Source organism: Pinus tabuliformis, chromosome 7, assembly GCF_031772625.1.
Source record: "Pinus tabuliformis cultivar Carrire ecotype Pingquan chromosome 7, CPIR1, whole genome shotgun sequence".
Taxonomy (NCBI): Eukaryota; Viridiplantae; Streptophyta; class Pinopsida; order Pinales; family Pinaceae; genus Pinus; species Pinus tabuliformis.
Genome location: NC_142293.1, coordinates 644,438,362 through 644,446,456, shown reverse-complemented (window position 1 = coordinate 644,446,456; position 8,095 = coordinate 644,438,362).

Here is an 8,095-nt window from a genome sequence, read left to right as displayed (position 1 = left end):
TGGCAACCCACTAATAGTATGGCAACTCACTAAGATGGCAGATCACAGTTCAGGCTCTTAGAATGGAAGAAAATGAGGCCCGCAGGTTACTTTTGACAAAGTTGCGTACATATGCAGGTGCACCATTCAAAAGGTGCATACATATCCGCAGGTGCACCGATCAAAATGGTTCGGACGTTCAGTAGCATGCACTTTCATGCAAAGAAAAGTGCACGTGTGGGAAATCTTATGGTTGGTCCATGGTATTTAGTCCGATAGTTTTTGAACCTATGGTTTTGGTCCTTGGTTTTGCATCTAAAGTATTGATCCTTGGTTTTGAGTCCCTAGTATTGGATCTCTATGGTTCTTGTCCATGGTTTGAGTAAGGCATAGACTATAAAAGGGAAGGAGATCATTTGGCTGGAGGGTAGTGATGAGTTGAATATCTTGAGAAGAGTAAGATCTGAAAAAACTGGTGATCTGTTGGTGAGTTATAGCTGAACCTGAATCAAGGAGGAACTCGAGTGTTACAAGATGGTTAAGATCTACTGATGGGTCGAGATCTCTTTGATGCATGATCTATAAATCTAATAATTTGGGTATGCAGGTTGACACATGATCAGATCTATAAATCTAATAATTTGGGTACGTAGGTCTGACACAGCGCAGGCGCAGATACCTGCAGTCTGTGAGATAGCGCAGGTGCATATACCCGTAGATTCGGCACAGAGTAGGCACGGATACCCGCAATTTGTGAGACAGTGCAGGTGCGTACACCCGCAGATCTAACACAGACAATGCACGGATACCCATAGGTTTTTATTGGTGAAGTTGCGTACCTTTTATTGAAATATGTTTTAGCTGCTTCTGTCTATTACTGTAGTGTTCTAGGTTCTGAAATGATGTCTGGTTATTGGTACTGTGTTCTGATAACAACATTTTGAGAAGTGATTGATTGATTTATTATGTTTACCTTCAGTATTGATGAATGAGATCTATAATGGATCAGGTTGATAATGACTTATCTTTATGTGATCTGATGGACTAGATCTAGTTGCTAGCACGCATATTATCCATGTATATGTAATGATCTAGTGATTGGGTGATTCAGAAGATTGATTGATTATGTGCTTCAATGATATTGATGGGTCCAGTATGAAAATTGGATGAAACGTGGCCTTCAGATTATGATGATGTGTTCCATGAGTATCCAGTCTGAAAATGTATGAAACGTGGTACATGGAGGATGAAAGAGAAGGTTGTAGCCTTCTGTAGGTTAGCACCTACGTACTAGTACATCAGCTAGTACAAGAGCAAAGGGGGTGGTAGCTCCCTTCTAGTAGCAGCTGGAAAACGAGTAAAGGTTGGAGCATTTTAGTAGGCTGGCACCTACATACTAGTAACTGGATCAGCTAGTACAAGAGCCAAGGGGGTTGTAGCTCCCTTCCAGGAGAAGCTGGAGAACGAGAGAAGGTTGTAGCCTTTTGCAGGTTGAATCCTACGTAGTGGTATAAGATTGCGCTAGTACAGAATCATTGTAAGAGAATTTTCTAATCAAAAGAAGATAGAGACATATTGCAGCAGGTGGTTCTCTCCCACATTGGGTTTACACGTTACATCATGGTGTTCATGTGTGATTCTTGTGTGTGATGATCTGTTCTATTTTAGTGCTCTTGTTTACTGTTCATATGGTTAATAATGTTCTGATACACTCATTAAGGATCAACTAACTGACTCATAAGGTTGTTGGATATATGCTTATGAATGGAAATGAAAAAGTTATATTTAGTTGATAATAGTGATTCACCCCCCCTCTCAGTATTATTTCCAATATAAAATGTTTTAATCTTTATATATAATAGTTTGAAAATTTTTGAAAAATAATATATTTTAAGGTTAAAATATTTGAAGTAGTTTTATTATTTTACATTTTTACTATTTTGTAGGTATATTTTTAGGTTAACTTTGTTTATGGTCCAGCCAGGATTTGTTAAAGTTGTAAGTTTATTTTATGTATGTTGAACACCTAATCCTCTAAGGGTTGGTGTAGAAGATGAACAGTCAGAGGGAGTCCAAGAGACCACTTGGAATATGAAACCAAGGGTCAGTCCAATGTATTATAAATATGTATCATTGTGAATAATATATGCAATTCAATGTTTATCTTTCATATCTTTGGTCTCTACCATGGTGATGTTTAACATGGTACCAAAGCTGTAAGCATATTCATGCCTTACTCAAATTTGAGCCATTGGTTTTTGTGGCCTTTCTTTACCTATCAGTTTTGATGTCTTTATTGCTACCCTACTTATCCTACCTAACTGTGTGACTCTGACATTATATCCATTAATTTTATGCTATTAGTGTTTCACTTTTGAATGTCCTTTTGGATATACTCAAGCTAAATTTTTTGCGCACTACCCGCGAAATAGAAAAATGTGTGCTCCTCTTGCAAAAAGGTTACTCTTGAATTTTAGATTATATAAACGTTGAAGTAATTGGGCACTCTACCATCTTTTCATGTCAGAAAAGCTACCAAGAACATTTATTTTCTTGGATGAGAAATTGCCTTCTTTCATCTATGAATTCACTTGTAAAGAATTGTTGTTCTAATTCCTTAAATGAATTTGTCTTGCCATCTATTCAACATGACAAGTCCATTATTTCATCTCTAGTCAAATGATAAAGCTTTTCTCATGAAATCAAATTGGTTTGGTCACTCAAGTTCTCCATTATTTCTCCTTCGTACTTTTGTTGGCGCATGCATAACTCTGAGAGTGTTCCCAATTAACTTGGATGTGGATGAGATACAGATGGCATGAAACAAAACATTTTGTGTGAAAACCGCTACCACTGAAGGTAGCCATTTGGGTCTAGTTATTCTTGGAATAAAGAACATGCTATAAGTTGGAAGAAAGAACAATCACAACTATTCAATACCATTTCTAGTGGGATAAATACAATGGTGGGAGAAGGACCAGTTTTGATTTTAATGTATTACTGTTAATGCCTGCAATACCTTTGGTTGACCTCCCACTGTTCCATCAGTTTCTTCCACACATAATGCCCCATACACCTCAGTTAACACCCTGATCCCTGTGGTGCCCCACCACCCTTGACATAGTTTATACACCCTTGACTCTCTACACCCTCGATTCCTCAAACCGGTCCCTCGACTCCTCGCTCTTTCTACTGTGGAGGGGGACCCACCTTTTCTAAATGTTTCCTTTTGCCTTGTGTTAAATGCTACCCTCAACTGGCGCAGATAGCACCATTCCACTACAACCACCTGTTCAACTCAGAATACCAGCACAACTTTTGTGGTCTCTTGTAGTCATATGTTAGAATTTCCTTCAAAAGGTATTGTGGACTACACCACCCACACTCATTCATTTTCAAATTTTTACTTTTTATTCATAGCCACAACATCCCTGCTTGTTTCTTCTCAGTCATGAGATTTCCCTCCGCATATTTAGAAATTTCTTTTACCATTTAAACTCCACTCAACTTCTATCATTAATCCAACCTCAACTTATCAACAATGAGTGTTATCTTCACCTCTTTGTCGTAAATTGACTACCAACTTATCCTCATCATTCACGCCCATCTAAAGTTTCGTTTGTTTAGGTTATGGCCTAGAGAAAGTGTATTTTTTATGATGGCAACTTCCTGTCGGGCATCAGTAGAACAACATCGCTCATATAATTTGAATGAGATATCACACAACGGTTCAACGGAGTAGAGTGGAAATGAGGACAAAATTGTCAGCGTGGTAAGCTTTTGCATGTCTGGGCAACTAAGAATCGAGAGAAAGAACTCTAGTTTCGTAGAATAAACAATGTGTCTGGCATCATGAAAACAATTATAAGGAACTCTTCGAACTAAAAGGACAAGATTTAAATTTCCTACAGTTGTTTGGAAAATATTTCAATTGAGTTCACAAAGTTTGTGTTTTTATGGCTTTGTAATAGTGGGAATTCAAACTAGTGCATGCAATTGTGAGATCAGTGATTTATGTACGGGTTGATTAATGTCCAATTCATGCTTTATGTATCTGTTGGAGTTATTTCATGTCATTTCCTATATAACATTGGTCCCACTGTTCACAACCCAATAGCCACCATTAAATTATGGCTTCTCCTATAACATGAAAATTTGTTTCCAAATTATTGATAATGCGAACAATTATTGAATTGTGAAACCAATATCTGATTCATCACACACGGTGATGCTAATTACAAGCATAAAATTTATTCGATTGCAACACGTTGATATTGGTCGTGATAAGACGGGCGCTTAACAATTAATCATATAAATGTAGCTGCTAGATTTTTTAGAAGACTTGTAGAAGCACATATTCAACCTAGTATATTCAAATTTCTTGTATGGTGCATACAACTCTAATAAAGGTTCGACATTATGCAATTTAAGGAAGCTCGGATCCAAAAATTTATTTTCTCATAGTGGAAGCACTTCCTCTCATTGTGATTTTGATCTAGAATGAAATTTCTTACTTTCCTTTCTTTGGTTCCATATTAAAATTATTGTGGAAAGCTTTTGCTCATAGATAAGCCTAATAGCAGTGCATTTTTAGTGACTTAGAGTATGTTTTATTTACTTGATCTGGAGAAAATGGCCAAAATTATTGAGGTATTAAAGTTCTTAAAAACTTTGACACACTCCATTGATCACGATACAATAAAAATAAGAAAAAACACACTTGATGATGTACAAATTTGTCTACAAGATGCACATGACAAAATTGAGTTTTTGTAGCTTCAGACAAAGCTACAACAAGAATAATTACAGCAGTGGAGTAATAATTCTAAACCTATTTATGTTCAGAACATTGAGACAGAATCCCATCAACAACAAGAATATAAAGTTAATGTTGACTCATATTCAGTGGAGCAGGGTTTCTTGCAGATGTAGAAATTCAGATATTGAGAAAAGCTTGTCAACAAAAACCACATAACAAGTATTAGATATGACAAGGAGGTGTCCTTTCAAGCCAATCATCAAACCTTGAGAAGAGCTTGTCAACAACAACCACATAATAGGCATCAGATATGAAAGGAGGTGTCCTTTCATATTCCATACTATTTCGAGCCCATTCAATTTCAAAGTGTTGGGTTTCTTCATAGTGGTTCACCTTCACCTATTTCACATTTCACTCCTCCACATTTGCAGTCAAAGGTTGTTAAAAGGAAACACTATGACTGAGTTGGCCATATGAAAGATTATTGTTTTGATCTTCATCCATGCAAGCACTGTAGTCAGTGTACTCATTCTTCACATGGATGCTTAAAAAACAAGCCTCCTTCAAGAACAAATATTCATATGGGATGGATAGCTTCTTGGTAATGGGCTTCAATAACCAAGAAGATATTCTATTCATCTAACATGATTTCTTCTCAAATATTGAAAAATATTGCAAGTGGCATATATTCATCTTCCCAAATTGTATCTAACAGAGATGGAAGTGATGGTCATATATAGCTTTCAAAGCCACATCAAGCGAGCCTGAGCCATAATCTAAACCTGTTGCCTAATTCTGAGTTGTAGCCAGGGATAGAGATGCCCTTGAGCATGCCTTTGGTTGGTGGTCAACCTTAAACCATCTATTTGGGGTTGACACCTCCCCTTTTAGGTTGATATTCTCCCTCTTCAAAGAATTTGGGACACTTCCTCTAGTAGAAGATTTTAGCTTCTTGCTAGCTCTCAAAGAGTTCTAGGAGATGCGTTAAGCGTTCGAGAGTTGGTGGCCATCCTTCAAGCACCACAAGCTGTAGACCTCCTTTTTCTAGGTTGAATGTATCCCTCTCCAAAGCTTTAGGGACACTTCGTCTAGCATAATATTTCAGCTTGTTGCCAGACATGGAAGAGTTCTAGGAACTACATTAAGCTTTTGAGTGTTGGTGGTCATCCTTAAACCACCTCCTTATACAAACATTTCAGCGATCACATTCATCGTAGTGTTCTCATGCATATTTTTGTACATTTTGTATTGCATCTCTCTTCTTGGACACATACATACCCATTTGGATTAAGGGGGAGAATGTTGGACACTTAATCCTCTAAGGGTTGGTGTGGAAGCTGGACAACCAAAAGGTGTCCAATAGACCACTTGGAATATGAAACCAAGGGTCACTCCAATGTGTTATAAATATGTATCATTTTGAATAATATATGAAATTCAAGGTTTATTTTTCATATCTTTGGTCTCCACCATGGTGAAGTTTAACAATGTAGTCGACACAGTCCAAGTGCAGAATGAAAATATTAATTCATTTAATTTATTTACGCATTAAAAAATGTAATTTAAATAACAAAAGTATAGACATCTTTATATATATATATATATATATATATACTATGTATTTAGGAATCAAATCTCTCAAAATACAGATATTTTTATAAATAATTTTTCAAATTTTACATTTTAAAGAGATTTACACATTAAAAATTTGAAAAAATATATACTTAATATGCATCTAAATCATAATGTAGTTGTTCTTGTCAAATCATGCGAGAGTAAATGCGTCAATATTAACTAAAAAAATACTAAAATAGATCTAAACCTTACCACAACAATAAAAATTAAATTGTTATTATTGTATGGATGCAAAATTTTAAAATAAACACATTTATAAACTACATCTAAAACATTTCAATATTGTGTTCATTTATAATTATAGTTTATCGAAAATGATAACAAAAATATAACAATGTATGAGCTTATCATTTAAACGATGACTTATCTCAATATTGTGTTCATCTATATTAGAATTCAAACAAACTTATAATAAAAAGCTAACAACGCAGTTTATGGAATGTGATAATAAAAGCTAACAATGTATGAACTAATCATTTCAACTATTATTCATGGATAAAATATGAACTAAATAAAATCAATCCATACATAAGATATATAACTTTATAGTAAGTTTACATTTCCTTGAGTAAAATGAATTTTATTGACTATACCAGTTATAGTTTTGACATCGAGATTCCTTAATGGATTCTATATCTTTATATAGAGAAAGGTTAAAGGTTTGTTTTCTTTTATTTATTTAAAAAAAAAATGTTTATGGATTTATAAGTATAATAACAATTCAATTATTTTTTGTCAAAATATTTTAAATAAGGACAATGAAACTTAGAAGATTCTTATTATTATGAGAAAATAATGGCTTTTTATCTTGTATTTTAATTCGATAATTACCATATATTATATACTTACAATATATTATACCAATTATTTCAAAGGAATCTAGTTGCAGTTAAAACAACCACTCCATTATTTTTAGGATTAAAAAAAAAAAAAAAACGATAATAAAGTTTTGTTCATTTTTATTTATTTAGGTATATCTGTTTTTCTATTTTAAATTTATATTGATTTAGATTTATTATAAGTTTAAAAGAGTAAGTTTTTTGTTAACTAAAATTGATTATTTATCATCTCTAACTAATTCATGAAAATGTAAGAAATTTTTTCCATTATTTAAATTTCTAAATAAAATGAGTTAATTTTAAAAATTATATATATATATATATATAAAAGATGATTGATATATATATATATATATATATATTTTTTTAAACTAAAATTTCTATTCATAGGTTTAAGTGATGTGGCGAGATTCCCAGCTGAGCCCCAACTCCCTTTCTCTCTCTTCGCCCTCTAACATTGTCACTATCTCTCTCCACCCCACTTCTCTCCCTCTCCCCTTCTCTGTAAGCCCCGCTGCCCCCCCTTCTCTCCATCTCTCCTCCTTTATCTCTCTATCTCAACCTCATGCATAAAACTCTCTCTCCATCTCTTACTTGTCATTCCCTCTCTCTCTCCATTTTCTTTCTATATGTCTTTTTCTTCCCTCCCTTTCTCTCATTCCAACTCCTTCTCTCTATCCCTCCCTCTCTCTTCCTTTCTCTTACCCCTTCTATCTCTCTACCTCTATCACTCTTTGTCTTTGTTCTTCCTTCCCATATATATCTAGAGTTAATATATATCATGATATTTTAATATATATTATAATATAAAAAATTTAATATTATATTAAAGGTTAATATTGTTTTAATTAAAATTTATTAAGTTGAATAACATTAATATTAT